This window comes from Antedon bifida, chromosome 6, assembly GCF_963402885.1.
Source record: "Antedon bifida chromosome 6, ecAntBifi1.1, whole genome shotgun sequence".
Taxonomy (NCBI): Eukaryota; Metazoa; Echinodermata; class Crinoidea; order Comatulida; family Antedonidae; genus Antedon; species Antedon bifida.
This window is the reverse complement of record NC_136231.1, coordinates 8,429,889-8,457,869: the sequence shown is the minus strand read 5'-3', so window position 1 is coordinate 8,457,869 and position 27,981 is coordinate 8,429,889. Positions and strand designations below refer to the sequence as shown.

At 37.4% G+C, this 27,981-nt stretch overlaps 65 non-coding genes across 65 annotated transcripts; all 65 read right to left on the bottom strand.

The window, feature by feature from the left end:
• Positions 1-17: 17 nt before the first annotated feature.
• On the bottom strand, positions 18-136 carry LOC144846092 (5S ribosomal RNA). Its single transcript, XR_013612723.1, has one exon. It is a non-coding gene; the product is annotated as a 5S ribosomal RNA (ribosomal RNA).
• Positions 137-374: 238 nt separating this feature from the next.
• On the bottom strand, positions 375-493 carry LOC144846803 (5S ribosomal RNA). The gene has a single exon (XR_013613386.1). It is a non-coding gene; the product is annotated as a 5S ribosomal RNA (ribosomal RNA).
• A 583-nt stretch (positions 494-1,076) lies between these two features.
• On the bottom strand, positions 1,077-1,195 carry LOC144846090 (5S ribosomal RNA). The gene has a single exon (XR_013612721.1). It is a non-coding gene; the product is annotated as a 5S ribosomal RNA (ribosomal RNA).
• Positions 1,196-1,313: 118 nt separating this feature from the next.
• Positions 1,314-1,432, bottom strand: LOC144846089 (5S ribosomal RNA). The gene has a single exon (XR_013612720.1). It is a non-coding gene; the product is annotated as a 5S ribosomal RNA (ribosomal RNA).
• A 232-nt stretch (positions 1,433-1,664) lies between these two features.
• LOC144846751 (5S ribosomal RNA) lies at positions 1,665-1,783 on the bottom strand. The gene has a single exon (XR_013613337.1). It is a non-coding gene; the product is annotated as a 5S ribosomal RNA (ribosomal RNA).
• A 583-nt stretch (positions 1,784-2,366) lies between these two features.
• Positions 2,367-2,485, bottom strand: LOC144846088 (5S ribosomal RNA). The gene has a single exon (XR_013612719.1). It is a non-coding gene; the product is annotated as a 5S ribosomal RNA (ribosomal RNA).
• Positions 2,486-2,603: 118 nt separating this feature from the next.
• Positions 2,604-2,722, bottom strand: LOC144846087 (5S ribosomal RNA). Its single transcript, XR_013612718.1, has one exon. It is a non-coding gene; the product is annotated as a 5S ribosomal RNA (ribosomal RNA).
• Positions 2,723-2,954: 232 nt separating this feature from the next.
• On the bottom strand, positions 2,955-3,073 carry LOC144846739 (5S ribosomal RNA). Its single transcript, XR_013613326.1, has one exon. It is a non-coding gene; the product is annotated as a 5S ribosomal RNA (ribosomal RNA).
• A 583-nt stretch (positions 3,074-3,656) lies between these two features.
• Positions 3,657-3,775, bottom strand: LOC144846086 (5S ribosomal RNA). The gene has a single exon (XR_013612717.1). It is a non-coding gene; the product is annotated as a 5S ribosomal RNA (ribosomal RNA).
• A 118-nt stretch (positions 3,776-3,893) lies between these two features.
• LOC144846085 (5S ribosomal RNA) lies at positions 3,894-4,012 on the bottom strand. Its single transcript, XR_013612716.1, has one exon. It is a non-coding gene; the product is annotated as a 5S ribosomal RNA (ribosomal RNA).
• A 238-nt stretch (positions 4,013-4,250) lies between these two features.
• On the bottom strand, positions 4,251-4,369 carry LOC144846727 (5S ribosomal RNA). Its single transcript, XR_013613315.1, has one exon. It is a non-coding gene; the product is annotated as a 5S ribosomal RNA (ribosomal RNA).
• A 583-nt stretch (positions 4,370-4,952) lies between these two features.
• LOC144846084 (5S ribosomal RNA) lies at positions 4,953-5,071 on the bottom strand. The gene has a single exon (XR_013612715.1). It is a non-coding gene; the product is annotated as a 5S ribosomal RNA (ribosomal RNA).
• Positions 5,072-5,189: 118 nt separating this feature from the next.
• Positions 5,190-5,308, bottom strand: LOC144846083 (5S ribosomal RNA). The gene has a single exon (XR_013612714.1). It is a non-coding gene; the product is annotated as a 5S ribosomal RNA (ribosomal RNA).
• A 238-nt stretch (positions 5,309-5,546) lies between these two features.
• On the bottom strand, positions 5,547-5,665 carry LOC144846802 (5S ribosomal RNA). The gene has a single exon (XR_013613385.1). It is a non-coding gene; the product is annotated as a 5S ribosomal RNA (ribosomal RNA).
• Positions 5,666-6,248: 583 nt separating this feature from the next.
• Positions 6,249-6,367, bottom strand: LOC144846082 (5S ribosomal RNA). The gene has a single exon (XR_013612713.1). It is a non-coding gene; the product is annotated as a 5S ribosomal RNA (ribosomal RNA).
• Positions 6,368-6,485: 118 nt separating this feature from the next.
• On the bottom strand, positions 6,486-6,604 carry LOC144846081 (5S ribosomal RNA). Its single transcript, XR_013612712.1, has one exon. It is a non-coding gene; the product is annotated as a 5S ribosomal RNA (ribosomal RNA).
• Positions 6,605-6,836: 232 nt separating this feature from the next.
• LOC144846801 (5S ribosomal RNA) lies at positions 6,837-6,955 on the bottom strand. Its single transcript, XR_013613384.1, has one exon. It is a non-coding gene; the product is annotated as a 5S ribosomal RNA (ribosomal RNA).
• A 583-nt stretch (positions 6,956-7,538) lies between these two features.
• On the bottom strand, positions 7,539-7,657 carry LOC144846079 (5S ribosomal RNA). The gene has a single exon (XR_013612710.1). It is a non-coding gene; the product is annotated as a 5S ribosomal RNA (ribosomal RNA).
• A 118-nt stretch (positions 7,658-7,775) lies between these two features.
• LOC144846077 (5S ribosomal RNA) lies at positions 7,776-7,894 on the bottom strand. The gene has a single exon (XR_013612709.1). It is a non-coding gene; the product is annotated as a 5S ribosomal RNA (ribosomal RNA).
• A 238-nt stretch (positions 7,895-8,132) lies between these two features.
• Positions 8,133-8,251, bottom strand: LOC144846704 (5S ribosomal RNA). The gene has a single exon (XR_013613293.1). It is a non-coding gene; the product is annotated as a 5S ribosomal RNA (ribosomal RNA).
• A 583-nt stretch (positions 8,252-8,834) lies between these two features.
• Positions 8,835-8,953, bottom strand: LOC144846076 (5S ribosomal RNA). Its single transcript, XR_013612708.1, has one exon. It is a non-coding gene; the product is annotated as a 5S ribosomal RNA (ribosomal RNA).
• A 118-nt stretch (positions 8,954-9,071) lies between these two features.
• On the bottom strand, positions 9,072-9,190 carry LOC144846075 (5S ribosomal RNA). The gene has a single exon (XR_013612707.1). It is a non-coding gene; the product is annotated as a 5S ribosomal RNA (ribosomal RNA).
• A 238-nt stretch (positions 9,191-9,428) lies between these two features.
• On the bottom strand, positions 9,429-9,547 carry LOC144846800 (5S ribosomal RNA). The gene has a single exon (XR_013613383.1). It is a non-coding gene; the product is annotated as a 5S ribosomal RNA (ribosomal RNA).
• Positions 9,548-10,130: 583 nt separating this feature from the next.
• On the bottom strand, positions 10,131-10,249 carry LOC144846074 (5S ribosomal RNA). The gene has a single exon (XR_013612706.1). It is a non-coding gene; the product is annotated as a 5S ribosomal RNA (ribosomal RNA).
• A 118-nt stretch (positions 10,250-10,367) lies between these two features.
• On the bottom strand, positions 10,368-10,486 carry LOC144846073 (5S ribosomal RNA). The gene has a single exon (XR_013612705.1). It is a non-coding gene; the product is annotated as a 5S ribosomal RNA (ribosomal RNA).
• Positions 10,487-10,718: 232 nt separating this feature from the next.
• On the bottom strand, positions 10,719-10,837 carry LOC144846620 (5S ribosomal RNA). The gene has a single exon (XR_013613231.1). It is a non-coding gene; the product is annotated as a 5S ribosomal RNA (ribosomal RNA).
• Positions 10,838-11,420: 583 nt separating this feature from the next.
• LOC144846072 (5S ribosomal RNA) lies at positions 11,421-11,539 on the bottom strand. The gene has a single exon (XR_013612704.1). It is a non-coding gene; the product is annotated as a 5S ribosomal RNA (ribosomal RNA).
• Positions 11,540-11,657: 118 nt separating this feature from the next.
• LOC144846071 (5S ribosomal RNA) lies at positions 11,658-11,776 on the bottom strand. Its single transcript, XR_013612703.1, has one exon. It is a non-coding gene; the product is annotated as a 5S ribosomal RNA (ribosomal RNA).
• Positions 11,777-12,008: 232 nt separating this feature from the next.
• LOC144846504 (5S ribosomal RNA) lies at positions 12,009-12,127 on the bottom strand. The gene has a single exon (XR_013613120.1). It is a non-coding gene; the product is annotated as a 5S ribosomal RNA (ribosomal RNA).
• Positions 12,128-12,710: 583 nt separating this feature from the next.
• On the bottom strand, positions 12,711-12,829 carry LOC144846070 (5S ribosomal RNA). Its single transcript, XR_013612702.1, has one exon. It is a non-coding gene; the product is annotated as a 5S ribosomal RNA (ribosomal RNA).
• A 118-nt stretch (positions 12,830-12,947) lies between these two features.
• On the bottom strand, positions 12,948-13,066 carry LOC144846069 (5S ribosomal RNA). Its single transcript, XR_013612701.1, has one exon. It is a non-coding gene; the product is annotated as a 5S ribosomal RNA (ribosomal RNA).
• A 232-nt stretch (positions 13,067-13,298) lies between these two features.
• LOC144846388 (5S ribosomal RNA) lies at positions 13,299-13,417 on the bottom strand. Its single transcript, XR_013613008.1, has one exon. It is a non-coding gene; the product is annotated as a 5S ribosomal RNA (ribosomal RNA).
• A 583-nt stretch (positions 13,418-14,000) lies between these two features.
• LOC144846067 (5S ribosomal RNA) lies at positions 14,001-14,119 on the bottom strand. Its single transcript, XR_013612699.1, has one exon. It is a non-coding gene; the product is annotated as a 5S ribosomal RNA (ribosomal RNA).
• A 118-nt stretch (positions 14,120-14,237) lies between these two features.
• LOC144846562 (5S ribosomal RNA) lies at positions 14,238-14,356 on the bottom strand. Its single transcript, XR_013613175.1, has one exon. It is a non-coding gene; the product is annotated as a 5S ribosomal RNA (ribosomal RNA).
• A 238-nt stretch (positions 14,357-14,594) lies between these two features.
• On the bottom strand, positions 14,595-14,713 carry LOC144846798 (5S ribosomal RNA). The gene has a single exon (XR_013613381.1). It is a non-coding gene; the product is annotated as a 5S ribosomal RNA (ribosomal RNA).
• A 583-nt stretch (positions 14,714-15,296) lies between these two features.
• Positions 15,297-15,415, bottom strand: LOC144846066 (5S ribosomal RNA). The gene has a single exon (XR_013612698.1). It is a non-coding gene; the product is annotated as a 5S ribosomal RNA (ribosomal RNA).
• Positions 15,416-15,533: 118 nt separating this feature from the next.
• LOC144846065 (5S ribosomal RNA) lies at positions 15,534-15,652 on the bottom strand. Its single transcript, XR_013612697.1, has one exon. It is a non-coding gene; the product is annotated as a 5S ribosomal RNA (ribosomal RNA).
• A 232-nt stretch (positions 15,653-15,884) lies between these two features.
• LOC144846272 (5S ribosomal RNA) lies at positions 15,885-16,003 on the bottom strand. Its single transcript, XR_013612895.1, has one exon. It is a non-coding gene; the product is annotated as a 5S ribosomal RNA (ribosomal RNA).
• Positions 16,004-16,586: 583 nt separating this feature from the next.
• LOC144846064 (5S ribosomal RNA) lies at positions 16,587-16,705 on the bottom strand. Its single transcript, XR_013612696.1, has one exon. It is a non-coding gene; the product is annotated as a 5S ribosomal RNA (ribosomal RNA).
• A 118-nt stretch (positions 16,706-16,823) lies between these two features.
• On the bottom strand, positions 16,824-16,942 carry LOC144846063 (5S ribosomal RNA). The gene has a single exon (XR_013612695.1). It is a non-coding gene; the product is annotated as a 5S ribosomal RNA (ribosomal RNA).
• A 232-nt stretch (positions 16,943-17,174) lies between these two features.
• Positions 17,175-17,293, bottom strand: LOC144846156 (5S ribosomal RNA). The gene has a single exon (XR_013612783.1). It is a non-coding gene; the product is annotated as a 5S ribosomal RNA (ribosomal RNA).
• Positions 17,294-17,876: 583 nt separating this feature from the next.
• Positions 17,877-17,995, bottom strand: LOC144846062 (5S ribosomal RNA). Its single transcript, XR_013612694.1, has one exon. It is a non-coding gene; the product is annotated as a 5S ribosomal RNA (ribosomal RNA).
• Positions 17,996-18,113: 118 nt separating this feature from the next.
• Positions 18,114-18,232, bottom strand: LOC144846061 (5S ribosomal RNA). The gene has a single exon (XR_013612693.1). It is a non-coding gene; the product is annotated as a 5S ribosomal RNA (ribosomal RNA).
• Positions 18,233-18,464: 232 nt separating this feature from the next.
• Positions 18,465-18,583, bottom strand: LOC144846038 (5S ribosomal RNA). The gene has a single exon (XR_013612672.1). It is a non-coding gene; the product is annotated as a 5S ribosomal RNA (ribosomal RNA).
• A 583-nt stretch (positions 18,584-19,166) lies between these two features.
• Positions 19,167-19,285, bottom strand: LOC144846060 (5S ribosomal RNA). Its single transcript, XR_013612692.1, has one exon. It is a non-coding gene; the product is annotated as a 5S ribosomal RNA (ribosomal RNA).
• Positions 19,286-19,403: 118 nt separating this feature from the next.
• LOC144846059 (5S ribosomal RNA) lies at positions 19,404-19,522 on the bottom strand. The gene has a single exon (XR_013612691.1). It is a non-coding gene; the product is annotated as a 5S ribosomal RNA (ribosomal RNA).
• A 232-nt stretch (positions 19,523-19,754) lies between these two features.
• Positions 19,755-19,873, bottom strand: LOC144847105 (5S ribosomal RNA). The gene has a single exon (XR_013613677.1). It is a non-coding gene; the product is annotated as a 5S ribosomal RNA (ribosomal RNA).
• Positions 19,874-20,456: 583 nt separating this feature from the next.
• On the bottom strand, positions 20,457-20,575 carry LOC144846058 (5S ribosomal RNA). The gene has a single exon (XR_013612690.1). It is a non-coding gene; the product is annotated as a 5S ribosomal RNA (ribosomal RNA).
• A 118-nt stretch (positions 20,576-20,693) lies between these two features.
• On the bottom strand, positions 20,694-20,812 carry LOC144846056 (5S ribosomal RNA). Its single transcript, XR_013612688.1, has one exon. It is a non-coding gene; the product is annotated as a 5S ribosomal RNA (ribosomal RNA).
• A 232-nt stretch (positions 20,813-21,044) lies between these two features.
• Positions 21,045-21,163, bottom strand: LOC144846989 (5S ribosomal RNA). Its single transcript, XR_013613566.1, has one exon. It is a non-coding gene; the product is annotated as a 5S ribosomal RNA (ribosomal RNA).
• A 583-nt stretch (positions 21,164-21,746) lies between these two features.
• Positions 21,747-21,865, bottom strand: LOC144846055 (5S ribosomal RNA). Its single transcript, XR_013612687.1, has one exon. It is a non-coding gene; the product is annotated as a 5S ribosomal RNA (ribosomal RNA).
• A 118-nt stretch (positions 21,866-21,983) lies between these two features.
• Positions 21,984-22,102, bottom strand: LOC144846054 (5S ribosomal RNA). The gene has a single exon (XR_013612686.1). It is a non-coding gene; the product is annotated as a 5S ribosomal RNA (ribosomal RNA).
• A 238-nt stretch (positions 22,103-22,340) lies between these two features.
• LOC144846797 (5S ribosomal RNA) lies at positions 22,341-22,459 on the bottom strand. The gene has a single exon (XR_013613380.1). It is a non-coding gene; the product is annotated as a 5S ribosomal RNA (ribosomal RNA).
• A 583-nt stretch (positions 22,460-23,042) lies between these two features.
• On the bottom strand, positions 23,043-23,161 carry LOC144846053 (5S ribosomal RNA). Its single transcript, XR_013612685.1, has one exon. It is a non-coding gene; the product is annotated as a 5S ribosomal RNA (ribosomal RNA).
• Positions 23,162-23,279: 118 nt separating this feature from the next.
• On the bottom strand, positions 23,280-23,398 carry LOC144846051 (5S ribosomal RNA). Its single transcript, XR_013612684.1, has one exon. It is a non-coding gene; the product is annotated as a 5S ribosomal RNA (ribosomal RNA).
• A 232-nt stretch (positions 23,399-23,630) lies between these two features.
• Positions 23,631-23,749, bottom strand: LOC144846875 (5S ribosomal RNA). The gene has a single exon (XR_013613455.1). It is a non-coding gene; the product is annotated as a 5S ribosomal RNA (ribosomal RNA).
• Positions 23,750-24,332: 583 nt separating this feature from the next.
• Positions 24,333-24,451, bottom strand: LOC144846050 (5S ribosomal RNA). The gene has a single exon (XR_013612683.1). It is a non-coding gene; the product is annotated as a 5S ribosomal RNA (ribosomal RNA).
• Positions 24,452-24,569: 118 nt separating this feature from the next.
• On the bottom strand, positions 24,570-24,688 carry LOC144846049 (5S ribosomal RNA). Its single transcript, XR_013612682.1, has one exon. It is a non-coding gene; the product is annotated as a 5S ribosomal RNA (ribosomal RNA).
• Positions 24,689-24,926: 238 nt separating this feature from the next.
• On the bottom strand, positions 24,927-25,045 carry LOC144846796 (5S ribosomal RNA). The gene has a single exon (XR_013613379.1). It is a non-coding gene; the product is annotated as a 5S ribosomal RNA (ribosomal RNA).
• Positions 25,046-25,628: 583 nt separating this feature from the next.
• On the bottom strand, positions 25,629-25,747 carry LOC144846048 (5S ribosomal RNA). Its single transcript, XR_013612681.1, has one exon. It is a non-coding gene; the product is annotated as a 5S ribosomal RNA (ribosomal RNA).
• A 118-nt stretch (positions 25,748-25,865) lies between these two features.
• Positions 25,866-25,984, bottom strand: LOC144846047 (5S ribosomal RNA). Its single transcript, XR_013612680.1, has one exon. It is a non-coding gene; the product is annotated as a 5S ribosomal RNA (ribosomal RNA).
• A 232-nt stretch (positions 25,985-26,216) lies between these two features.
• LOC144846795 (5S ribosomal RNA) lies at positions 26,217-26,335 on the bottom strand. Its single transcript, XR_013613378.1, has one exon. It is a non-coding gene; the product is annotated as a 5S ribosomal RNA (ribosomal RNA).
• Positions 26,336-26,918: 583 nt separating this feature from the next.
• On the bottom strand, positions 26,919-27,037 carry LOC144846045 (5S ribosomal RNA). Its single transcript, XR_013612679.1, has one exon. It is a non-coding gene; the product is annotated as a 5S ribosomal RNA (ribosomal RNA).
• A 118-nt stretch (positions 27,038-27,155) lies between these two features.
• On the bottom strand, positions 27,156-27,274 carry LOC144846043 (5S ribosomal RNA). Its single transcript, XR_013612677.1, has one exon. It is a non-coding gene; the product is annotated as a 5S ribosomal RNA (ribosomal RNA).
• Positions 27,275-27,512: 238 nt separating this feature from the next.
• On the bottom strand, positions 27,513-27,631 carry LOC144846794 (5S ribosomal RNA). Its single transcript, XR_013613377.1, has one exon. It is a non-coding gene; the product is annotated as a 5S ribosomal RNA (ribosomal RNA).
• Between the last annotated feature and the right edge of the window lie 350 nt (positions 27,632-27,981).

The window sequence follows — 27,981 nt, the reverse complement described above, 5'->3', positions numbered from 1 at the left end:
TAAAAAAGTTAAACATAGGTCTACGACACCAGGTATTCCCAGGCGGTCTCCCATCCAAGTACTAACCAGGCCCGACGTTGTTTAACTGCGGTGATCGGACGAGAACCGGTGTTTTCAACGTGGTATGGTTGTAGACATTCGTTAACTTGCGGTTCAAGATTATAGAGATCTTATAGTCACTGTCTTAATCTCTACAAACACATATATCCTATAACCTAATACTTTTGGAATTTATTATAGAACATTTTCTAGGATTCAAATTAGCAGCTGCTGAAACCATGACTTTGGTATTTGCACACACTTCTGTTCAAGAAACACATAATTGAAAGGTAAAATAAACTTTGTTTAGTATAATTTAAAAAAAGTTAAACATAGGTCTACGACACCAGGTATTCCCAGGCGGTCTCCCATCCAAGTACTAACCAGGCCCGACGTTGTTTAACTGCGGTGATCGGACGAGAACCGGTGTTGTCAACGTGGTATGGTCGTAGACATTCGGTTACTGAGTTGGGCGTTTTTTAATTAATAAAAAGACAATATAAAAGAAACAATAACACTGTACAAAGAAGCATAACACAATAGCGGCATGTACAAAAGCTTCAGGCCGCTTTGTTGCTAAGAAGCAAACGCGCACACAAGTGGACGCCCGCGTAGTACAGTGACGTTTGTACGGTCACCACAGCAGCAACATACAACAACAAACATGTCTTTGAACAACAACTTGTTTAACTTCAATGATCGGACGAGAACCGTTGTTTTCAAGGCAGTTTAGTTGAAAAACTTTCGATTAACTTCGGTTACAGTTTGAATTTATTTACTTATACTATCATCAACAGTATAAACACATTTTGTCAAAATCTAAACAATTAAAAAAGACTATATTTTAGGATTATTAAAAAGATAAACACAGGTGTACGACACCAGATATTCCCAGGCAACCTGGTTCGGTTGTAGACATTCGGTTACTTGCGGTTCAAGATTATACCTTAGATAGATCTTATAGTTACTGTCATAAAAACATAATTGAAAGGTAAAATAAACTTTGTTTAGTATAATTTTAAAAAAAGTTAAACATAGGTCTACGACACCAGGTATTCCCAGGCGGTCTCCCATCCAAGTACTAACCAGGCCCGACGTTGTTTAACTGCGGTGATCGGACGAGAACCGGTGTTTTCAACGTGGTATGGTTGTAGACATTCGGTTACTTGCGGTTCAAGATTATACCTTAGATAGATCTTATTGTTACTGTCATAAAAACATAATTGAAAGGTAAAACAAATTTTGTTTAGTATAATTCAAAAAAGTTAAACATAGGTCTACGACACCAGGTATTCCCAGGCGGTCTCCCATCCAAGTACTAACCAGGCCCGACGTTGTTTAACTGCGGTGATCGGACGAGAACCGGTGTTTTCAACGTGGTATGGTTGTAGACATTCGTTAACTTGCGGTTCAAGATTATAGAGATCTTATAGTCACTGTCTTAATCTCTACAAACACATATATCCTATAACCTAATACTTTTGGAATTTATTATAGAACATTTTCTAGGATTCAAATTAGCAGCTGCTGAAACTTTGGTATTTGCACACACTTCTGTTCAAGAAACACATAATTGAAAGGTAAAATAAACTTTGTTTAGTATAATTTAAAAAAAGTTAAACATAGGTCTACGACACCAGGTATTCCCAGGCGGTCTCCCATCCAAGTACTAACCAGGCCCGACGTTGTTTAACTGCGGTGATCGGACGAGAACCGGTGTTTTCAACGTGGTATGGTCGTAGACATTCGGTTACTGAGTTGGGCATTTTTTAATTAATAAAAAGACAATATAAAAGAAACAATAACACTGTACAAAGAAGCATAACACAATAGCGGCATGTACAAAAGCTTCAGGCCGCTTTGTTGCTAAGAAGCAAACGCGCACACAAGTGGACGCCCGCGTAGTACAGTGACGTTTGTACGGTCACCACAGCAGCAACATACAACAACAAACATGTCTTTGAACAACAACTTGTTTAACTTCAATGATCGGACGAGAACCGTTGTTTTCAAGGCAGTTTAGTTGAAAAACTTTCGATTAACTTCGGTTACAGTTTGAATTTATTTACTTATACTATCATCAACAGTATAAACACATTTTGTCAAAATCTAAACATTTAAAAAAGACTATATTTTAGGATTATTAAAAAGATAAACACAGGTGTACGACACCAGATATTCCCAGGCAACCTGGTACGGTTGTAGACATTCGGTTACTTGCGGTTCAAGATTATACCTTAGATAGATCTTATAGTTACTGTCATAAAAACATAATTGAAAGGTAAAATAAACTTTGTTTAGTATAATTTTAAAAAAAGTTAAACATAGGTCTACGACACCAGGTATTCCCAGGCGGTCTCCCATCCAAGTACTAACCAGGCCCGACGTTGTTTAACTGCGGTGATCGGACGAGAACCGGTGTTTTCAACGTGGTATGGTTGTAGACATTCGGTTACTTGCGGTTCAAGATTATACCTTAGATAGATCTTATTGTTACTGTCATAAAAACATAATTGAAAGGTAAAACAAATTTTGTTTAGTATAATTCAAAAAAGTTAAACATAGGTCTACGACACCAGGTATTCCCAGGCGGTCTCCCATCCAAGTACTAACCAGGCCCGACGTTGTTTAACTGCGGTGATCGGACGAGAACCGGTGTTTTCAACGTGGTATGGTTGTAGACATTCGTTAACTTGCGGTTCAAGATTATAGAGATCTTATAGTCACTGTCTTAATCTCTACAAACACATATATCCTATAACCTAATACTTTTGGAATTTATTATAGAACATTTTCTAGGATTCAAATTAGCAGCTGCTGAAACTTTGGTATTTGCACACACTTCTGTTCAAGAAACACATAATTGAAAGGTAAAATAAACTTTGTTTAGTATAATTTAAAAAAAGTTAAACATAGGTCTACGACACCAGGTATTCCCAGGCGGTCTCCCATCCAAGTACTAACCAGGCCCGACGTTGTTTAACTGCGGTGATCGGACGAGAACCGGTGTTTTCAACGTGGTATGGTCGTAGACATTCGGTTACTGAGTTGGGCATTTTTTAATTAATAAAAAGACAATATAAAAGAAACAATAACACTGTACAAAGAAGCATAACACAATAGCGGCATGTACAAAAGCTTCAGGCCGCTTTGTTGCTAAGAAGCAAACGCGCACACAAGTGGACGCCCGCGTAGTACAGTGACGTTTGTACGGTCACCACAGCAGCAACATACAACAACAAACATGTCTTTGAACAACAACTTGTTTAACTTCAATGATCGGACGAGAACCGTTGTTTTCAAGGCAGTTTAGTTGAAAAACTTTCGATTAACTTCGGTTACAGTTTGAATTTATTTACTTATACTATCATCAACAGTATAAACACATTTTGTCAAAATCTAAACATTTAAAAAAGACTATATTTTAGGATTATTAAAAAGATAAACACAGGTGTACGACACCAGATATTCCCAGGCAACCTGGTACGGTTGTAGACATTCGGTTACTTGCGGTTCAAGATTATACCTTAGATAGATCTTATAGTTACTGTCATAAAAACATAATTGAAAGGTAAAATAAACTTTGTTTAGTATAATTTTAAAAAAAGTTAAACATAGGTCTACGACACCAGGTATTCCCAGGCGGTCTCCCATCCAAGTACTAACCAGGCCCGACGTTGTTTAACTGCGGTGATCGGACGAGAACCGGTGTTTTCAACGTGGTATGGTTGTAGACATTCGGTTACTTGCGGTTCAAGATTATACCTTAGATAGATCTTATTGTTACTGTCATAAAAACATAATTGAAAGGTAAAACAAATTTTGTTTAGTATAATTTAAAAAAGTTAAACATAGGTCTACGACACCAGGTATTCCCAGGCGGTCTCCCATCCAAGTACTAACCAGGCCCGACGTTGTTTAACTGCGGTGATCGGACGAGAACCGGTGTTTTCAACGTGGTATGGTTGTAGACATTCGTTAACTTGCGGTTCAAGATTATAGAGATCTTACAGTCACTGTCTTAATCTCTACAAACACATATATCCTATAACCTAATACCTTTGGAATTTATTATAGAACATTTTCTAGGATTCAAATTAGCAGCTGCTGAAACCATGACTTTGGTATTTGCACACACTTCTGTTCAAGAAACACATAATTGAAAGGTAAAATAAACTTTGTTTAGTATAATTTAAAAAAAGTTAAACATAGGTCTACGACACCAGGTATTCCCAGGCGGTCTCCCATCCAAGTACTAACCAGGCCCGACGTTGTTTAACTGCGGTGATCGGACGAGAACCGGTGTTTTCAACGTGGTATGGTCGTAGACATTCGGTTACTGAGTTGGGCGTTTTTTAATTAATAAAAAGACAATATAAAAGAAACAATAACACTGTACAAAGAAGCATAACACAATAGCGGCATGTACAAAAGCTTCAGGCCGCTTTGTTGCTAAGAAGCAAACGCGCACACAAGTGGACGCCCGCGTAGTACAGTGACGTTTGTACGGTCACCACAGCAGCAACATACAACAACAAACATGTCTTTGAACAACAACTTGTTTAACTTCAATGATCGGACGAGAACCGTTGTTTTCAAGGCAGTTTAGTTGAAAAACTTTCGATTAACTTCGGTTACAGTTTGAATTTATTTACTTATACTATCATCAACAGTATAAACACATTTTGTCAAAATCTAAACATTTAAAAAAGACTATATTTTAGGATTATTAAAAAGATAAACACAGGTGTACGACACCAGATATTCCCAGGCAACCTGGTACGGTTGTAGACATTCGGTTACTTGCGGTTCAAGATTATACCTTAGATAGATCTTATAGTTACTGTCATAAAAACATAATTGAAAGGTAAAATAAACTTTGTTTAGTATAATTTAAAAAAAAGTTAAACATAGGTCTACGACACCAGGTATTCCCAGGCGGTCTCCCATCCAAGTACTAACCAGGCCCGACGTTGTTTAACTGCGGTGATCGGACGAGAACCGGTGTTTTCAACGTGGTATGGTTGTAGACATTCGGTTACTTGCGGTTCAAGATTATACCTTAGATAGATCTTATTGTTACTGTCATAAAAACATAATTGAAAGGTAAAACAAATTTTGTTTAGTATAATTTAAAAAAGTTAAACATAGGTCTACGACACCAGGTATTCCCAGGCGGTCTCCCATCCAAGTACTAACCAGGCCCGACGTTGTTTAACTGCGGTGATCGGACGAGAACCGGTGTTTTCAACGTGGTATGGTTGTAGACATTCGTTAACTTGCGGTTCAAGATTATAGAGATCTTATAGTCACTGTCTTAATCTCTACAAACACATATATCCTATAACCTAATACTTTTGGAATTTATTATAGAACATTTTCTAGGATTCAAATTAGCAGCTGCTGAAACCATGACTTTGGTATTTGCACACACTTCTGTTCAAGAAACACATAATTGAAAGGTAAAATAAACTTTGTTTAGTATAATTTAAAAAAAGTTAAACATAGGTCTACGACACCAGGTATTCCCAGGCGGTCTCCCATCCAAGTACTAACCAGGCCCGACGTTGTTTAACTGCGGTGATCGGACGAGAACCGGTGTTGTCAACGTGGTATGGTCGTAGACATTCGGTTACTGAGTTGGGCGTTTTTTAATTAATAAAAAGACAATATAAAAGAAACAATAACACTGTACAAAGAAGCATAACACAATAGCGGCATGTACAAAAGCTTCAGGCCGCTTTGTTGCTAAGAAGCAAACGCGCACACAAGTGGACGCCCGCGTAGTACAGTGACGTTTGTACGGTCACCACAGCAGCAACATACAACAACAAACATGTCTTTGAACAACAACTTGTTTAACTTCAATGATCGGACGAGAACCGTTGTTTTCAAGGCAGTTTAGTTGAAAAACTTTCGATTAACTTCGGTTACAGTTTGAATTTATTTACTTATACTATCATCAACAGTATAAACACATTTTGTCAAAATCTAAACAATTAAAAAAGACTATATTTTAGGATTATTAAAAAGATAAACACAGGTGTACGACACCAGATATTCCCAGGCAACCTGGTTCGGTTGTAGACATTCGGTTACTTGCGGTTCAAGATTATACCTTAGATAGATCTTATAGTTACTGTCATAAAAACATAATTGAAAGGTAAAATAAACTTTGTTTAGTATAATTTAAAAAAAAGTTAAACATAGGTCTACGACACCAGGTATTCCCAGGCGGTCTCCCATCCAAGTACTAACCAGGCCCGACGTTGTTTAACTGCGGTGATCGGACGAGAACCGGTGTTTTCAACGTGGTATGGTTGTAGACATTCGGTTACTTGCGGTTCAAGATTATACCTTAGATAGATCTTATTGTTACTGTCATAAAAACATAATTGAAAGGTAAAACAAATTTTGTTTAGTATAATTCAAAAAAGTTAAACATAGGTCTACGACACCAGGTATTCCCAGGCGGTCTCCCATCCAAGTACTAACCAGGCCCGACGTTGTTTAACTGCGGTGATCGGACGAGAACCGGTGTTTTCAACGTGGTATGGTTGTAGACATTCGTTAACTTGCGGTTCAAGATTATAGAGATCTTATAGTCACTGTCTTAATCTCTACAAACACATATATCCTATAACCTAATACTTTTGGAATTTATTATAGAACATTTTCTAGGATTCAAATTAGCAGCTGCTGAAACTTTGGTATTTGCACACACTTCTGTTCAAGAAACACATAATTGAAAGGTAAAATAAACTTTGTTTAGTATAATTTAAAAAAAGTTAAACATAGGTCTACGACACCAGGTATTCCCAGGCGGTCTCCCATCCAAGTACTAACCAGGCCCGACGTTGTTTAACTGCGGTGATCGGACGAGAACCGGTGTTGTCAACGTGGTATGGTCGTAGACATTCGGTTACTGAGTTGGGCATTTTTTAATTAATAAAAAGACAATATAAAAGAAACAATAACACTGTACAAAGAAGCATAACACAATAGCGGCATGTACAAAAGCTTCAGGCCGCTTTGTTGCTAAGAAGCAAACGCGCACACAAGTGGACGCCCGCGTAGTACAGTGACGTTTGTACGGTCACCACAGCAGCAACATACAACAACAAACATGTCTTTGAACAACAACTTGTTTAACTTCAATGATCGGACGAGAACCGTTGTTTTCAAGGCAGTTTAGTTGAAAAACTTTCGATTAACTTCGGTTACAGTTTGAATTTATTTACTTATACTATCATCAACAGTATAAACACATTTTGTCAAAATCTAAACATTTAAAAAAGACTATATTTTAGGATTATTAAAAAGATAAACACAGGTGTACGACACCAGATATTCCCAGGCAACCTGGTACGGTTGTAGACATTCGGTTACTTGCGGTTCAAGATTATACCTTAGATAGATCTTATAGTTACTGTCATAAAAACATAATTGAAAGGTAAAATAAACTTTGTTTAGTATAATTTTAAAAAAAGTTAAACATAGGTCTACGACACCAGGTATTCCCAGGCGGTCTCCCATCCAAGTACTAACCAGGCCCGACGTTGTTTAACTGCGGTGATCGGACGAGAACCGGTGTTTTCAACGTGGTATGGTTGTAGACATTCGGTTACTTGCGGTTCAAGATTATACCTTAGATAGATCTTATTGTTACTGTCATAAAAACATAATTGAAAGGTAAAACAAATTTTGTTTAGTATAATTTAAAAAAGTTAAACATAGGTCTACGACACCAGGTATTCCCAGGCGGTCTCCCATCCAAGTACTAACCAGGCCCGACGTTGTTTAACTGCGGTGATCGGACGAGAACCGGTGTTTTCAACGTGGTATGGTTGTAGACATTCGTTAACTTGCGGTTCAAGATTATAGAGATCTTACAGTCACTGTCTTAATCTCTACAAACACATATATCCTATAACCTAATACCTTTGGAATTTATTATAGAACATTTTCTAGGATTCAAATTAGCAGCTGCTGAAACCATGACTTTGGTATTTGCACACACTTCTGTTCAAGAAACACATAATTGAAAGGTAAAATAAACTTTGTTTAGTATAATTTAAAAAAAGTTAAACATAGGTCTACGACACCAGGTATTCCCAGGCGGTCTCCCATCCAAGTACTAACCAGGCCCGACGTTGTTTAACTGCGGTGATCGGACGAGAACCGGTGTTTTCAACGTGGTATGGTCGTAGACATTCGGTTACTGAGTTGGGCGTTTTTTAATTAATAAAAAGACAATATAAAAGAAACAATAACACTGTACAAAGAAGCATAACACAATAGCGGCATGTACAAAAGCTTCAGGCCGCTTTGTTGCTAAGAAGCAAACGCGCACACAAGTGGACGCCCGCGTAGTACAGTGACGTTTGTACGGTCACCACAGCAGCAACATACAACAACAAACATGTCTTTGAACAACAACTTGTTTAACTTCAATGATCGGACGAGAACCGTTGTTTTCAAGGCAGTTTAGTTGAAAAACTTTCGATTAACTTCGGTTACAGTTTGAATTTATTTACTTATACTATCATCAACAGTATAAACACATTTTGTCAAAATCTAAACATTTAAAAAAGACTATATTTTAGGATTATTAAAAAGATAAACACAGGTGTACGACACCAGATATTCCCAGGCAACCTGGTACGGTTGTAGACATTCGGTTACTTGCGGTTCAAGATTATACCTTAGATAGATCTTATAGTTACTGTCATAAAAACATAATTGAAAGGTAAAATAAACTTTGTTTAGTATAATTTAAAAAAAAGTTAAACATAGGTCTACGACACCAGGTATTCCCAGGCGGTCTCCCATCCAAGTACTAACCAGGCCCGACGTTGTTTAACTGCGGTGATCGGACGAGAACCGGTGTTTTCAACGTGGTATGGTTGTAGACATTCGGTTACTTGCGGTTCAAGATTATACCTTAGATAGATCTTATTGTTACTGTCATAAAAACATAATTGAAAGGTAAAACAAATTTTGTTTAGTATAATTTAAAAAAGTTAAACATAGGTCTACGACACCAGGTATTCCCAGGCGGTCTCCCATCCAAGTACTAACCAGGCCCGACGTTGTTTAACTGCGGTGATCGGACGAGAACCGGTGTTTTCAACGTGGTATGGTTGTAGACATTCGTTAACTTGCGGTTCAAGATTATAGAGATCTTATAGTCACTGTCTTAATCTCTACAAACACATATATCCTATAACCTAATACTTTTGGAATTTATTATAGAACATTTTCTAGGATTCAAATTAGCAGCTGCTGAAACCATGACTTTGGTATTTGCACACACTTCTGTTCAAGAAACACATAATTGAAAGGTAAAATAAACTTTGTTTAGTATAATTTAAAAAAAGTTAAACATAGGTCTACGACACCAGGTATTCCCAGGCGGTCTCCCATCCAAGTACTAACCAGGCCCGACGTTGTTTAACTGCGGTGATCGGACGAGAACCGGTGTTGTCAACGTGGTATGGTCGTAGACATTCGGTTACTGAGTTGGGCGTTTTTTAATTAATAAAAAGACAATATAAAAGAAACAATAACACTGTACAAAGAAGCATAACACAATAGCGGCATGTACAAAAGCTTCAGGCCGCTTTGTTGCTAAGAAGCAAACGCGCACACAAGTGGACGCCCGCGTAGTACAGTGACGTTTGTACGGTCACCACAGCAGCAACATACAACAACAAACATGTCTTTGAACAACAACTTGTTTAACTTCAATGATCGGACGAGAACCGTTGTTTTCAAGGCAGTTTAGTTGAAAAACTTTCGATTAACTTCGGTTACAGTTTGAATTTATTTACTTATACTATCATCAACAGTATAAACACATTTTGTCAAAATCTAAACAATTAAAAAAGACTATATTTTAGGATTATTAAAAAGATAAACACAGGTGTACGACACCAGATATTCCCAGGCAACCTGGTTCGGTTGTAGACATTCGGTTACTTGCGGTTCAAGATTATACCTTAGATAGATCTTATAGTTACTGTCATAAAAACATAATTGAAAGGTAAAATAAACTTTGTTTAGTATAATTTTAAAAAAAGTTAAACATAGGTCTACGACACCAGGTATTCCCAGGCGGTCTCCCATCCAAGTACTAACCAGGCCCGACGTTGTTTAACTGCGGTGATCGGACGAGAACCGGTGTTTTCAACGTGGTATGGTTGTAGACATTCGGTTACTTGCGGTTCAAGATTATACCTTAGATAGATCTTATTGTTACTGTCATAAAAACATAATTGAAAGGTAAAACAAATTTTGTTTAGTATAATTCAAAAAAGTTAAACATAGGTCTACGACACCAGGTATTCCCAGGCGGTCTCCCATCCAAGTACTAACCAGGCCCGACGTTGTTTAACTGCGGTGATCGGACGAGAACCGGTGTTTTCAACGTGGTATGGTTGTAGACATTCGTTAACTTGCGGTTCAAGATTATAGAGATCTTATAGTCACTGTCTTAATCTCTACAAACACATATATCCTATAACCTAATACTTTTGGAATTTATTATAGAACATTTTCTAGGATTCAAATTAGCAGCTGCTGAAACTTTGGTATTTGCACACACTTCTGTTCAAGAAACACATAATTGAAAGGTAAAATAAACTTTGTTTAGTATAATTTAAAAAAAGTTAAACATAGGTCTACGACACCAGGTATTCCCAGGCGGTCTCCCATCCAAGTACTAACCAGGCCCGACGTTGTTTAACTGCGGTGATCGGACGAGAACCGGTGTTTTCAACGTGGTATGGTCGTAGACATTCGGTTACTGAGTTGGGCATTTTTTAATTAATAAAAAGACAATATAAAAGAAACAATAACACTGTACAAAGAAGCATAACACAATAGCGGCATGTACAAAAGCTTCAGGCCGCTTTGTTGCTAAGAAGCAAACGCGCACACAAGTGGACGCCCGTGTAGTACAGTGACGTTTGTACGGTCACCACAGCAGCAACATACAACAACAAACATGTCTTTGAACAACAACTTGTTTAACTTCAATGATCGGACGAGAACCGTTGTTTTCAAGGCAGTTTAGTTGAAAAACTTTCGATTAACTTCGGTTACAGTTTGAATTTATTTACTTATACTATCATCAACAGTATAAACACATTTTGTCAAAATCTAAACATTTAAAAAAGACTATATTTTAGGATTATTAAAAAGATAAACACAGGTGTACGACACCAGATATTCCCAGGCAACCTGGTACGGTTGTAGACATTCGGTTACTTGCGGTTCAAGATTATACCTTAGATAGATCTTATAGTTACTGTCATAAAAACATAATTGAAAGGTAAAATAAACTTTGTTTAGTATAATTTTAAAAAAAGTTAAACATAGGTCTACGACACCAGGTATTCCCAGGCGGTCTCCCATCCAAGTACTAACCAGGCCCGACGTTGTTTAACTGCGGTGATCGGACGAGAACCGGTGTTTTCAACGTGGTATGGTTGTAGACATTCGGTTACTTGCGGTTCAAGATTATACCTTAGATAGATCTTATTGTTACTGTCATAAAAACATAATTGAAAGGTAAAACAAATTTTGTTTAGTATAATTCAAAAAAGTTAAACATAGGTCTACGACACCAGGTATTCCCAGGCGGTCTCCCATCCAAGTACTAACCAGGCCCGACGTTGTTTAACTGCGGTGATCGGACGAGAACCGGTGTTTTCAACGTGGTATGGTTGTAGACATTCGTTAACTTGCGGTTCAAGATTATAGAGATCTTATAGTCACTGTCTTAATCTCTACAAACACATATATCCTATAACCTAATACTTTTGGAATTTATTATAGAACATTTTCTAGGATTCAAATTAGCAGCTGCTGAAACTTTGGTATTTGCACACACTTCTGTTCAAGAAACACATAATTGAAAGGTAAAATAAACTTTGTTTAGTATAATTTAAAAAAAGTTAAACATAGGTCTACGACACCAGGTATTCCCAGGCGGTCTCCCATCCAAGTACTAACCAGGCCCGACGTTGTTTAACTGCGGTGATCGGACGAGAACCGGTGTTTTCAACGTGGTATGGTCGTAGACATTCGGTTACTGAGTTGGGCATTTTTTAATTAATAAAAAGACAATATAAAAGAAACAATAACACTGTACAAAGAAGCATAACACAATAGCGGCATGTACAAAAGCTTCAGGCCGCTTTGTTGCTAAGAAGCAAACGCGCACACAAGTGGACGCCCGCGTAGTACAGTGACGTTTGTACGGTCACCACAGCAGCAACATACAACAACAAACATGTCTTTGAACAACAACTTGTTTAACTTCAATGATCGGACGAGAACCGTTGTTTTCAAGGCAGTTTAGTTGAAAAACTTTCGATTAACTTCGGTTACAGTTTGAATTTATTTACTTATACTATCATCAACAGTATAAACACATTTTGTCAAAATGTAAACATTTAAAAAAGACTATATTTTAGAATTATTAAAAAGATAAACACAGGTGTACGACACCAGATATTCCCAGGCAACCTGGTACGGTTGTAGACATTCGGTTACTTGCGGTTCAAGATTATACCTTAGATAGATCTTATAGTTACTGTCATAAAAACATAATTGAAAGGTAAAATAAACTTTGTTTAGTATAATTTAAAAAAAAGTTAAACATAGGTCTACGACACCAGGTATTCCCAGGCGGTCTCCCATCCAAGTACTAACCAGGCCCGACGTTGTTTAACTGCGGTGATCGGACGAGAACCGGTGTTTTCAACGTGGTATGGTTGTAGACATTCGGTTACTTGCGGTTCAAGATTATACCTTAGATAGATCTTATTGTTACTGTCATAAAAACATAATTGAAAGGTAAAACAAATTTTGTTTAGTATAATTCAAAAAAGTTAAACATAGGTCTACGACACCAGGTATTCCCAGGCGGTCTCCCATCCAAGTACTAACCAGGCCCGACGTTGTTTAACTGCGGTGATCGGACGAGAACCGGTGTTTTCAACGTGGTATGGTTGTAGACATTCGTTAACTTGCGGTTCAAGATTATAGAGATCTTATAGTCACTGTCTTAATCTCTACAAACACATATATCCTATAACCTAATACTTTTGGAATTTATTATAGAACATTTTCTAGGATTCAAATTAGCAGCTGCTGAAACTTTGGTATTTGCACACACTTCTGTTCAAGAAACACGTAATTGAAAGGTAAAATAAACTTTGTTTAATATAATTTAAAAAAAGTTAAACATAGGTCTACGACACCAGGTATTCCCAGGCGGTCTCCCATCCAAGTACTAACCAGGCCCGACGTTGTTTAACTGCGGTGATCGGACGAGAACCGGTGTTTTCAACGTGGTATGGTCGTAGACATTCGGTTACTGAGTTGGGCATTTTTTAATTAATAAAAAGACAATATAAAAGAAACAATAACACTGTACAAAGAAGCATAACACAATAGCGGCATGTACAAAAGCTTCAGGCCGCTTTGTTGCTAAGAAGCAAACGCGCACACAAGTGGACGCCCGCGTAGTACAGTGACGTTTGTACGGTCACCACAGCAGCAACATACAACAACAAACATGTCTTTGAACAACAACTTGTTTAACTTCAATGATCGGACGAGAACCGTTGTTTTCAAGGCAGTTTAGTTGAAAAACTTTCGATTAACTTCGGTTACAGTTTGAATTTATTTACTTATACTATCATCAACAGTATAAACACATTTTGTCAAAATCTAAACATTTAAAAAAGACTATATTTTAGGATTATTAAAAAGATAAACACAGGTGTACGACACCAGATATTCCCAGGCAACCTGGTACGGTTGTAGACATTCGGTTACTTGCGGTTCAAGATTATACCTTAGATAGATCTTATAGTTACTGTCATAAAAACATAATTGAAAGGTAAAATAAACTTTGTTTAGTATAATTTAAAAAAAAGTTAAACATAGGTCTACGACACCAGGTATTCCCAGGCGGTCTCCCATCCAAGTACTAACCAGGCCCGACGTTGTTTAACTGCGGTGATCGGACGAGAACCGGTGTTTTCAACGTGGTATGGTTGTAGACATTCGGTTACTTGCGGTTCAAGATTATACCTTAGATAGATCTTATTGTTACTGTCATAAAAACATAATTGAAAGGTAAAACAAATTTTGTTTAGTATAATTTAAAAAAGTTAAACATAGGTCTACGACTCCAGGTATTCCCAGGCGGTCTCCCATCCAAGTACTAACCAGGCCCGACGTTGTTTAACTGCGGTGATCGGACGAGAACCGGTGTTTTCAACGTGGTATGGTTGTAGACATTCGTTAACTTGCGGTTCAAGATTATAGAGATCTTATAGTTACTGTCTTAATCTCTACAAACACATATATCCTATAACCTAATACCTTTGGAATTTATTATAGAACATTTTCTAGGATTCAAATTAGCAGCTGCTGAAACCATGACTTTGGTATTTGCACACACTTCTGTTCAAGAAACACGTAATTGAAAGGTAAAATAAACTTTGTTTAGTATAATTTAAAAAAAGTTAAACATAGGTCTACGACACCAGGTATTCCCAGGCGGTCTCCCATCCAAGTACTAACCAGGCCCGACGTTGTTTAACTGCGGTGATCGGACGAGAACCGGTGTTGTCAACGTGGTATGGTCGTAGACATTCGGTTACTGAGTTGGGCGTTTTTTAATTAATAAAAAGACAATATAAAAGAAACAATAACACTGTACAAAGAAGCATAACACAATAGCGGCATGTACAAAAGCTTCAGGCCGCTTTGTTGCTAAGAAGCAAACGCGCACACAAGTGGACGCCCGCGTAGTACAGTGACGTTTGTACGGTCACCACAGCAGCAACATACAACAACAAACATGTCTTTGAACAACAACTTGTTTAACTTCAATGATCGGACGAGAACCGTTGTTTTCAAGGCAGTTTAGTTGAAAAACTTTCGATTAACTTCGGTTACAGTTTGAATTTATTTACTTATACTATCATCAACAGTATAAACACATTTTGTCAAAATCTAAACATTTAAAAAAGACTATATTTTAGGATTATTAAAAAGATAAACACAGGTGTACGACACCAGATATTCCCAGGCAACCTGGTACGGTTGTAGACATTCGGTTACTTGCGGTTCAAGATTATACCTTAGATAGATCTTATAGTTACTGTCATAAAAACATAATTGAAAGGTAAAATAAACTTTGTTTAGTATAATTTAAAAAAAAGTTAAACATAGGTCTACGACACCAGGTATTCCCAGGCGGTCTCCCATCCAAGTACTAACCAGGCCCGACGTTGTTTAACTGCGGTGATCGGACGAGAACCGGTGTTTTCAACGTGGTATGGTTGTAGACATTCGGTTACTTGCGGTTCAAGATTATACCTTAGATAGATCTTATTGTTACTGTCATAAAAACATAATTGAAAGGTAAAACAAATTTTGTTTAGTATAATTTAAAAAAGTTAAACATAGGTCTACGACACCAGGTATTCCCAGGCGGTCTCCCATCCAAGTACTAACCAGGCCCGACGTTGTTTAACTGCGGTGATCGGACGAGAACCGGTGTTTTCAACGTGGTATGGTTGTAGACATTCGTTAACTTGCGGTTCAAGATTATAGAGATCTTATAGTCACTGTCTTAATCTCTACAAACACATATATCCTATAACCTAATACTTTTGGAATTTATTATAGAACATTTTCTAGGATTCAAATTAGCAGCTGCTGAAACTTTGGTATTTGCACACACTTCTGTTCAAGAAACACATAATTGAAAGGTAAAATAAACTTTGTTTAATATAATTTAAAAAAAGTTAAACATAGGTCTACGACACCAGGTATTCCCAGGCGGTCTCCCATCCAAGTACTAACCAGGCCCGACGTTGTTTAACTGCGGTGATCGGACGAGAACCGGTGTTTTCAACGTGGTATGGTCGTAGACATTCGGTTACTGAGTTGGGCATTTTTTAATTAATAAAAAGACAATATAAAAGAAACAATAACACTGTACAAAGAAGCATAACACAATAGCGGCATGTACAAAAGCTTCAGGCCGCTTTGTTGCTAAGAAGCAAACGCGCACACAAGTGGACGCCCGCGTAGTACAGTGACGTTTGTACGGTCACCACAGCAGCAACATACAACAACAAACATGTCTTTGAACAACAACTTGTTTAACTTCAATGATCGGACGAGAACCGTTGTTTTCAAGGCAGTTTAGTTGAAAAACTTTCGATTAACTTCGGTTACAGTTTGAATTTATTTACTTATACTATCATCAACAGTATAAACACATTTTGTCAAAATCTAAACATTTAAAAAAGACTATATTTTAGGATTATTAAAAAGATAAACACAGGTGTACGACACCAGATATTCCCAGGCAACCTGGTACGGTTGTAGACATTCGGTTACTTGCGGTTCAAGATTATACCTTAGATAGATCTTATAGTTACTGTCATAAAAACATAATTGAAAGGTAAAATAAACTTTGTTTAGTATAATTTAAAAAAAAGTTAAACATAGGTCTACGACACCAGGTATTCCCAGGCGGTCTCCCATCCAAGTACTAACCAGGCCCGACGTTGTTTAACTGCGGTGATCGGACGAGAACCGGTGTTTTCAACGTGGTATGGTTGTAGACATTCGGTTACTTGCGGTTCAAGATTATACCTTAGATAGATCTTATTGTTACTGTCATAAAAACATAATTGAAAGGTAAAACAAATTTTGTTTAGTATAATTCAAAAAAGTTAAACATAGGTCTACGACACCAGGTATTCCCAGGCGGTCTCCCATCCAAGTACTAACCAGGCCCGACGTTGTTTAACTGCGGTGATCGGACGAGAACCGGTGTTTTCAACGTGGTATGGTTGTAGACATTCGTTAACTTGCGGTTCAAGATTATAGAGATCTTATAGTCACTGTCTTAATCTCTACAAACACATATATCCTATAACCTAATACTTTTGGAATTTATTATAGAACATTTTCTAGGATTCAAATTAGCAGCTGCTGAAACTTTGGTATTTGCACACACTTCTGTTCAAGAAATACATAATTGAAAGGTAAAATAAACTTTGTTTAGTATAATTTAAAAAAAGTTAAACATAGGTCTACGACACCAGGTATTCCCAGGCGGTCTCCCATCCAAGTACTAACCAGGCCCGACGTTGTTTAACTGCGGTGATCGGACGAGAACCGGTGTTTTCAACGTGGTATGGTCGTAGACATTCGGTTACTGAGTTGGGCATTTTTTAATTAATAAAAAGACAATATAAAAGAAACAATAACACTGTACAAAGAAGCATAACACAATAGCGGCATGTACAAAAGCTTCAGGCCGCTTTGTTGCTAAGAAGCAAACGCGCACACAAGTGGACGCCCGCGTAGTACAGTGACGTTTGTACGGTCACCACAGCAGCAACATACAACAACAAACATGTCTTTGAACAACAACTTGTTTAACTTCAATGATCGGACGAGAACCGTTGTTTTCAAGGCAGTTTAGTTGAAAAACTTTCGATTAACTTCGGTTACAGTTTGAATTTATTTACTTATACTATCATCAACAGTATAAACACATTTTGTCAAAATGTAAACATTTAAAAAAGACTATATTTTAGAATTATTAAAAAGATAAACACAGGTGTACGACACCAGATATTCCCAGGCAACCTGGTACGGTTGTAGACATTCGGTTACTTGCGGTTCAAGATTATACCTTAGATAGATCTTATAGTTACTGTCATAAAAACATAATTGAAAGGTAAAATAAACTTTGTTTAGTATAATTTAAAAAAAAGTTAAACATAGGTCTACGACACCAGGTATTCCCAGGCGGTCTCCCATCCAAGTACTAACCAGGCCCGACGTTGTTTAACTGCGGTGATCGGACGAGAACCGGTGTTTTCAACGTGGTATGGTTGTAGACATTCGGTTACTTGCGGTTCAAGATTATACCTTAGATAGATCTTATTGTTACTGTCATAAAAACATAATTGAAAGGTAAAACAAATTTTGTTTAGTATAATTCAAAAAAGTTAAACATAGGTCTACGACACCAGGTATTCCCAGGCGGTCTCCCATCCAAGTACTAACCAGGCCCGACGTTGTTTAACTGCGGTGATCGGACGAGAACCGGTGTTTTCAACGTGGTATGGTTGTAGACATTCGTTAACTTGCGGTTCAAGATTATAGAGATCTTATAGTCACTGTCTTAATCTCTACAAACACATATATCCTATAACCTAATACTTTTGGAATTTATTATAGAACATTTTCTAGGATTCAAATTAGCAGCTGCTGAAACTTTGGTATTTGCACACACTTCTGTTCAAGAAACACATAATTGAAAGGTAAAATAAACTTTGTTTAATATAATTTAAAAAAAGTTAAACATAGGTCTACGACACCAGGTATTCCCAGGCGGTCTCCCATCCAAGTACTAACCAGGCCCGACGTTGTTTAACTGCGGTGATCGGACGAGAACCGGTGTTTTCAACGTGGTATGGTCGTAGACATTCGGTTACTGAGTTGGGCATTTTTTAATTAATAAAAAGACAATATAAAAGAAACAATAACACTGTACAAAGAAGCATAACACAATAGCGGCATGTACAAAAGCTTCAGGCCGCGTTGTTGCTAAGAAGCAAACGCGCACACAAGTGGACGCCCGCGTAGTACAGTGACGTTTGTACGGTCACCACAGCAGCAACATACAACAACAAACATGTCTTTGAACAACAACTTGTTTAACTTCAATGATCGGACGAGAACCGTTGTTTTCAAGGCAGTTTAGTTGAAAAACTTTCGATTAACTTCGGTTACAGTTTGAATTTATTTACTTATACTATCATCAACAGTATAAACACATTTTGTCAAAATCTAAACATTTAAAAAAGACTATATTTTAGGATTATTAAAAAGATAAACACAGGTGTACGACACCAGATATTCCCAGGCAACCTGGTACGGTTGTAGACATTCGGTTACTTGCGGTTCAAGATTATACCTTAGATAGATCTTATAGTTACTGTCATAAAAACATAATTGAAAGGTAAAATAAACTTTGTTTAGTATAATTTTAAAAAAAGTTAAACATAGGTCTACGACACCAGGTATTCCCAGGCGGTCTCCCATCCAAGTACTAACCAGGCCCGACGTTGTTTAACTGCGGTGATCGGACGAGAACCGGTGTTTTCAACGTGGTATGGTTGTAGACATTCGGTTACTTGCGGTTCAAGATTATACCTTAGATAGATCTTATTGTTACTGTCATAAAAACATAATTGAAAGGTAAAACAAATTTTGTTTAGTATAATTCAAAAAAGTTAAACATAGGTCTACGACACCAGGTATTCCCAGGCGGTCTCCCATCCAAGTACTAACCAGGCCCGACGTTGTTTAACTGCGGTGATCGGACGAGAACCGGTGTTTTCAACGTGGTATGGTTGTAGACATTCGTTAACTTGCGGTTCAAGATTATAGAGATCTTATAGTCACTGTCTTAATCTCTACAAACACATATATCCTATAACCTAATACTTTTGGAATTTATTATAGAACATTTTCTAGGATTCAAATTAGCAGCTGCTGAAACTTTGGTATTTGCACACACTTCTGTTCAAGAAACACATAATTGAAAGGTAAAATAAACTTTGTTTAGTATAATTTAAAAAAAGTTAAACATAGGTCTACGACACCAGGTATTCCCAGGCGGTCTCCCATCCAAGTACTAACCAGGCCCGACGTTGTTTAACTGCGGTGATCGGACGAGAACCGGTGTTTTCAACGTGGTATGGTCGTAGACATTCGGTTACTGAGTTGGGCATTTTTTAATTAATAAAAAGACAATATAAAAGAAACAATAACACTGTACAAAGAAGCATAACACAATAGCGGCATGTACAAAAGCTTCAGGCCGCTTTGTTGCTAAGAAGCAAACGCGCACACAAGTGGACGCCCGCGTAGTACAGTGACGTTTGTACGGTCACCACAGCAGCAACATACAACAACAAACATGTCTTTGAACAACAACTTGTTTAACTTCAATGATCGGACGAGAACCGTTGTTTTCAAGGCAGTTTAGTTGAAAAACTTTCGATTAACTTCGGTTACAGTTTGAATTTATTTACTTATACTATCATCAACAGTATAAACACATTTTGTCAAAATGTAAACATTTAAAAAAGACTATATTTTAGAATTATTAAAAAGATAAACACAGGTGTACGACACCAGATATTCCCAGGCAACCTGGTACGGTTGTAGACATTCGGTTACTTGCGGTTCAAGATTATACCTTAGATAGATCTTATAGTTACTGTCATAAAAACATAATTGAAAGGTAAAATAAACTTTGTTTAGTATAATTTAAAAAAAAGTTAAACATAGGTCTACGACACCAGGTATTCCCAGGCGGTCTCCCATCCAAGTACTAACCAGGCCCGACGTTGTTTAACTGCGGTGATCGGACGAGAACCGGTGTTTTCAACGTGGTATGGTTGTAGACATTCGGTTACTTGCGGTTCAAGATTATACCTTAGATAGATCTTATTGTTACTGTCATAAAAACATAATTGAAAGGTAAAACAAATTTTGTTTAGTATAATTCAAAAAAGTTAAACATAGGTCTACGACACCAGGTATTCCCAGGCGGTCTCCCATCCAAGTACTAACCAGGCCCGACGTTGTTTAACTGCGGTGATCGGACGAGAACCGGTGTTTTCAACGTGGTATGGTTGTAGACATTCGTTAACTTGCGGTTCAAGATTATAGAGATCTTATAGTCACTGTCTTAATCTCTACAAACACATATATCCTATAACCTAATACTTTTGGAATTTATTATAGAACATTTTCTAGGATTCAAATTAGCAGCTGCTGAAACTTTGGTATTTGCACACACTTCTGTTCAAGAAACACGTAATTGAAAGGTAAAATAAACTTTGTTTAATATAATTTAAAAAAAGTTAAACATAGGTCTACGACACCAGGTATTCCCAGGCGGTCTCCCATCCAAGTACTAACCAGGCCCGACGTTGTTTAACTGCGGTGATCGGACGAGAACCGGTGTTTTCAACGTGGTATGGTCGTAGACATTCGGTTACTGAGTTGGGCATTTTTTAATTAATAAAAAGACAATATAAAAGAAACAATAACACTGTACAAAGAAGCATAACACAATAGCGGCATGTACAAAAGCTTCAGGCCGCTTTGTTGCTAAGAAGCAAACGCGCACACAAGTGGACGCCCGCGTAGTACAGTGACGTTTGTACGGTCACCACAGCAGCAACATACAACAACAAACATGTCTTTGAACAACAACTTGTTTAACTTCAATGATCGGACGAGAACCGTTGTTTTCAAGGCAGTTTAGTTGAAAAACTTTCGATTAACTTCGGTTACAGTTTGAATTTATTTACTTATACTATCATCAACAGTATAAACACATTTTGTCAAAATCTAAACATTTAAAAAAGACTATATTTTAGGATTATTAAAAAGATAAACACAGGTGTACGACACCAGATATTCCCAGGCAACCTGGTACGGTTGTAGACATTCGGTTACTTGCGGTTCAAGATTATACCTTAGATAGATCTTATAGTTACTGTCATAAAAACATAATTGAAAGGTAAAATAAACTTTGTTTAGTATAATTTAAAAAAAAGTTAAACATAGGTCTACGACACCAGGTATTCCCAGGCGGTCTCCCATCCAAGTACTAACCAGGCCCGACGTTGTTTAACTGCGGTGATCGGACGAGAACCGGTGTTTTCAACGTGGTATGGTTGTAGACATTCGGTTACTTGCGGTTCAAGATTATACCTTAGATAGATCTTATTGTTACTGTCATAAAAACATAATTGAAAGGTAAAACAAATTTTGTTTAGTATAATTTAAAAAAGTTAAACATAGGTCTACGACACCAGGTATTCCCAGGCGGTCTCCCATCCAAGTACTAACCAGGCCCGACGTTGTTTAACTGCGGTGATCGGACGAGAACCGGTGTTTTCAACGTGGTATGGTTGTAGACATTCGTTAACTTGCGGTTCAAGATTATAGAGATCTTATAGTTACTGTCTTAATCTCTACAAACACATATATCCTATAACCTAATACCTTTGGAATTTATTATAGAACATTTTCTAGGATTCAAATTAGCAGCTGCTGAAACCATGACTTTGGTATTTGCACACACTTCTGTTCAAGAAACACGTAATTGAAAGGTAAAATAAACTTTGTTTAGTATAATTTAAAAAAAGTTAAACATAGGTCTACGACACCAGGTATTCCCAGGCGGTCTCCCATCCAAGTACTAACCAGGCCCGACGTTGTTTAACTGCGGTGATCGGACGAGAACCGGTGTTGTCAACGTGGTATGGTCGTAGACATTCGGTTACTGAGTTGGGCGTTTTTTAATTAATAAAAAGACAATATAAAAGAAACAATAACACTGTACAAAGAAGCATAACACAATAGCGGCATGTACAAAAGCTTCAGGCCGCTTTGTTGCTAAGAAGCAAACGCGCACACAAGTGGACGCCCGCGTAGTACAGTGACGTTTGTACGGTCACCACAGCAGCAACATACAACAACAAACATGTCTTTGAACAACAACTTGTTTAACTTCAATGATCGGACGAGAACCGTTGTTTTCAAGGCAGTTTAGTTGAAAAACTTTCGATTAACTTCGGTTACAGTTTGAATTTATTTACTTATACTATCATCAACAGTATAAACACATTTTGTCAAAATGTAAACATTTAAAAAAGACTATATTTTAGGATTATTAAAAAGATAAACACAGGTGTACGACACCAGATATTCCCAGGCAACCTGGTACGGTTGTAGACATTCGGTTACTTGCGGTTCAAGATTATACCTTAGATAGATCTTATAGTTACTGTCATAAAAACATAATTGAAAGGTAAAATAAACTTTGTTTAGTATAATTTAAAAAAAAGTTAAACATAGGTCTACGACACCAGGTATTCCCAGGCGGTCTCCCATCCAAGTACTAACCAGGCCCGACGTTGTTTAACTGCGGTGATCGGACGAGAACCGGTGTTTTCAACGTGGTATGGTTGTAGACATTCGGTTACTTGCGGTTCAAGATTATACCTTAGATAGATCTTATTGTTACTGTCATAAAAACATAATTGAAAGGTAAAACAAATTTTGTTTAGTATAATTTAAAAAAGTTAAACATAGGTCTACGACACCAGGTATTCCCAGGCGGTCTCCCATCCAAGTACTAACCAGGCCCGACGTTGTTTAACTGCGGTGATCGGACGAGAACCGGTGTTTTCAACGTGGTATGGTTGTAGACATTCGTTAACTTGCGGTTCAAGATTATAGAGATCTTATAGTTACTGTCTTAATCTCTACAAACACATATATCCTATAACCTAATACTTTTGGAATTTATTATAGAACATTTTCTAGGATTCAAATTAGCAGCTGCTGAAACTTTGGTATTTGCACACACTTCTGTTCAAGAAACACATAATTGAAAGGTAAAATAAACTTTGTTTAATATAATTTAAAAAAAGTTAAACATAGGTCTACGACACCAGGTATTCCCAGGCGGTCTCCCATCCAAGTACTAACCAGGCCCGACGTTGTTTAACTGCGGTGATCGGACGAGAACCGGTGTTTTCAACGTGGTATGGTCGTAGACATTCGGTTACTGAGTTGGGCATTTTTTAATTAATAAAAAGACAATATAAAAGAAACAATAACACTGTACAAAGAAGCATAACACAATAGCGGCATGTACAAAAGCTTCAGGCCGCTTTGTTGCTAAGAAGCAAACGCGCACACAAGTGGACGCCCGCGTAGTACAGTGACGTTTGTACGGTCACCACAGCAGCAACATACAACAACAAACATGTCTTTGAACAACAACTTGTTTAACTTCAATGATCGGACGAGAACCGTTGTTTTCAAGGCAGTTTAGTTGAAAAACTTTCGATTAACTTCGGTTACAGTTTGAATTTATTTACTTATACTATCATCAACAGTATAAACACATTTTGTCAAAATGTAAACATTTAAAAAAGACTATATTTTAGGATTATTAAAAAGATAAACACAGGTGTACGACACCAGATATTCCCAGGCAACCTGGTACGGTTGTAGACATTCGGTTACTTGCGGTTCAAGATTATACCTTAGATAGATCTTATAGTTACTGTCATAAAAACATAATTGAAAGGTAAAATAAACTTTGTTTAGTATAATTTAAAAAAAAGTTAAACATAGGTCTACGACACCAGGTATTCCCAGGCGGTCTCCCATCCAAGTACTAACCAGGCCCGACGTTGTTTAACTGCGGTGATCGGACGAGAACCGGTGTTTTCAACGTGGTATGGTTGTAGACATTCGGTTACTTGCGGTTCAAGATTATACCTTAGATAGATCTTATTGTTACTGTCATAAAAACATAATTGAAAGGTAAAACAAATTTTGTTTAGTATAATTTAAAAAAGTTAAACATAGGTCTACGACACCAGGTATTCCCAGGCGGTCTCCCATCCAAGTACTAACCAGGCCCGACGTTGTTTAACTGCGGTGATCGGACGAGAACCGGTGTTTTCAACGTGGTATGGTTGTAGACATTCGTTAACTTGCGGTTCAAGATTATAGAGATCTTATAGTTACTGTCTTAATCTCTACAAACACATATATCCTATAACCTAATACCTTTGGAATTTATTATAGAACATTTTCTAGGATTCAAATTAGCAGCTGCTGAAACCATGACTTTGGTATTTGCACACACTTCTGTTCAAGAAACACGTAATTGAAAGGTAAAATAAACTTTGTTTAGTATAATTTAAAAAAAGTTAAACATAGGTCTACGACACCAGGTATTCCCAGGCGGTCTCCCATCCAAGTACTAACCAGGCCCGACGTTGTTTAACTGCGGTGATCGGACGAGAACCGGTGTTGTCAACGTGGTATGGTCGTAGACATTCGGTTACTGAGTTGGGCGTTTTTTAATTAATAAAAAGACAATATAAAAGAAACAATAACACTGTACAAAGAAGCATAACACAATAGCGGCATGTACAAAAGCTTCAGGCCGCTTTGTTGCTAAGAAGCAAACGCGCACACAAGTGGACGCCCGCGTAGTACAGTGACGTTTGTACGGTCACCACAGCAGCAACATACAACAACAAACATGTCTTTGAACAACAACTTGTTTAACTTCAATGATCGGACGAGAACCGTTGTTTTCAAGGCAGTTTAGTTGAAAAACTTTCGATTAACTTCGGTTACAGTTTGAATTTATTTACTTATACTATCATCAACAGTATAAACACATTTTGTCAAAATGTAAACATTTAAAAAAGACTATATTTTAGGATTATTAAAAAGATAAACACAGGTGTACGACACCAGATATTCCCAGGCAACCTGGTACGGTTGTAGACATTCGGTTACTTGCGGTTCAAGATTATACCTTAGATAGATCTTATAGTTACTGTCATAAAAACATAATTGAAAGGTAAAATAAACTTTGTTTAGTATAATTTAAAAAAAAGTTAAACATAGGTCTACGACACCAGGTATTCCCAGGCGGTCTCCCATCCAAGTACTAACCAGGCCCGACGTTGTTTAACTGCGGTGATCGGACGAGAACCGGTGTTTTCAACGTGGTATGGTTGTAGACATTCGGTTACTTGCGGTTCAAGATTATACCTTAGATAGATCTTATTGTTACTGTCATAAAAACATAATTGAAAGGTAAAACAAATTTTGTTTAGTATAATTTAAAAAAGTTAAACATAGGTCTACGACACCAGGTATTCCCAGGCGGTCTCCCATCCAAGTACTAACCAGGCCCGACGTTGTTTAACTGCGGTGATCGGACGAGAACCGGTGTTTTCAACGTGGTATGGTTGTAGACATTCGTTAACTTGCGGTTCAAGATTATAGAGATCTTATAGTTACTGTCTTAATCTCTACAAACACATATATCCTATAACCTAATACTTTTGGAATTTATTATAGAACATTTTCTAGGATTCAAATTAGCAGCTGCTGAAACTTTGGTATTTGCACACACTTCTGTTCAAGAAACACATAATTGAAAGGTAAAATAAACTTTGTTTAATATAATTTAAAAAAAGTTAAACATAGGTCTACGACACCAGGTATTCCCAGGCGGTCTCCCATCCAAGTACTAACCAGGCCCGACGTTGTTTAACTGCGGTGATCGGACGAGAACCGGTGTTGTCAACGTGGTATGGTCGTAGACATTCGGTCACTGAGTTGGGCGTTTTTTAATTAATAAAAAGACAATATAAAAGAAACAATAACACTGTACAAAGAAGCATAACACAATAGCGGCATGTACAAAAGCTTCAGGCCGCTTTGTTGCTAAGAAGCAAACGCGCACACAAGTGGACGCCCGCGTAGTACAGTGACGTTTGTACGGTCACCACAGCAGCAACATACAACAACAAACATGTCTTTGAACAACAACTTGTTTAACTTCAATGATCGGACGAGAACCGTTGTTTTCAAGGCAGTTTAGTTGAAAAACTTTCGATTAACTTCGGTTACAGTTTGAATTTATTTACTTATACTATCATCAACAGTATAAACACATTTTGTCAAAATCTAAACATTTAAAAAAGACTATATTTTAGGATTATTAAAAAGATAAACACAGGTGTACGACACCAGATATTCCCAGGCAACCTGGTACGGTTGTAGACATTCGGTTACTTGCGGTTCAAGATTATACCTTAGATAGATCTTATAGTTACTGTCATAAAAACATAATTGAAAGGTAAAATAAACTTTGTTTAGTATAATTTAAAAAAAAGTTAAACATAGGTCTACGACACCAGGTATTCCCAGGCGGTCTCCCATCCAAGTACTAACCAGGCCCGACGTTGTTTAACTGCGGTGATCGGACGAGAACCGGTGTTTTCAACGTGGTATGGTTGTAGACATTCGGTTACTTGCGGTTCAAGATTATACCTTAGATAGATCTTATTGTTACTGTCATAAAAACATAATTGAAAGGTAAAACAAATTTTGTTTAGTATAATTTAAAAAAGTTAAACATAGGTCTACGACACCAGGTATTCCCAGGCGGTCTCCCATCCAAGTACTAACCAGGCCCGACGTTGTTTAACTGCGGTGATCGGACGAGAACCGGTGTTTTCAACGTGGTATGGTTGTAGACATTCGTTAACTTGCCGTTCAAGATTATAGAGATCTTATAGTCACTGTCTTAATCTCTACAAACACATATATCCTATAACCTAATACTTTTGGAATTTATTATAGAACATTTTCTAGGATTCAAATTAGCAGCTGCTGAAACCATGACTTTGGTATTTGCACACACTTCTGTTCAAGAAACACATAATGGAAAGGTAAAATAAACTTTGTTTAGTATAATTTAAAAAAAGTTAAACATAGGTCTACGACACCAGGTATTCCCAGGCGGTCTCCCATCCAAGTACTAACCAGGCCCGACGTTGTTTAACTGCGGTGATCGGACGAGAACCGGTGTTGTCAACGTGGTATGGTCGTAGACATTCGGTTACTGAGTTGGGCGTTTTTTAATTAATAAAAAGACAATATAAAAGAAACAATAACACTGTACAAAGAAGCATAACACAATAGCGGCATGTACAAAAGCTTCAGGCCGCTTTGTTGCTAAGAAGCAAACGCGCACACAAGTGGACGCCCGCGTAGTACAGTGACGTTTGTACGGTCACCACAGCAGCAACATACAACAACAAACATGTCTTTGAACAACAACTTGTTTAACTTCAATGATCGGACGAGAACCGTTGTTTTCAAGGCAGTTTAGTTGAAAAACTTTCGATTAACTTCGGTTACAGTTTGAATTTATTTACTTATACTATCATCAACAGTATAAAC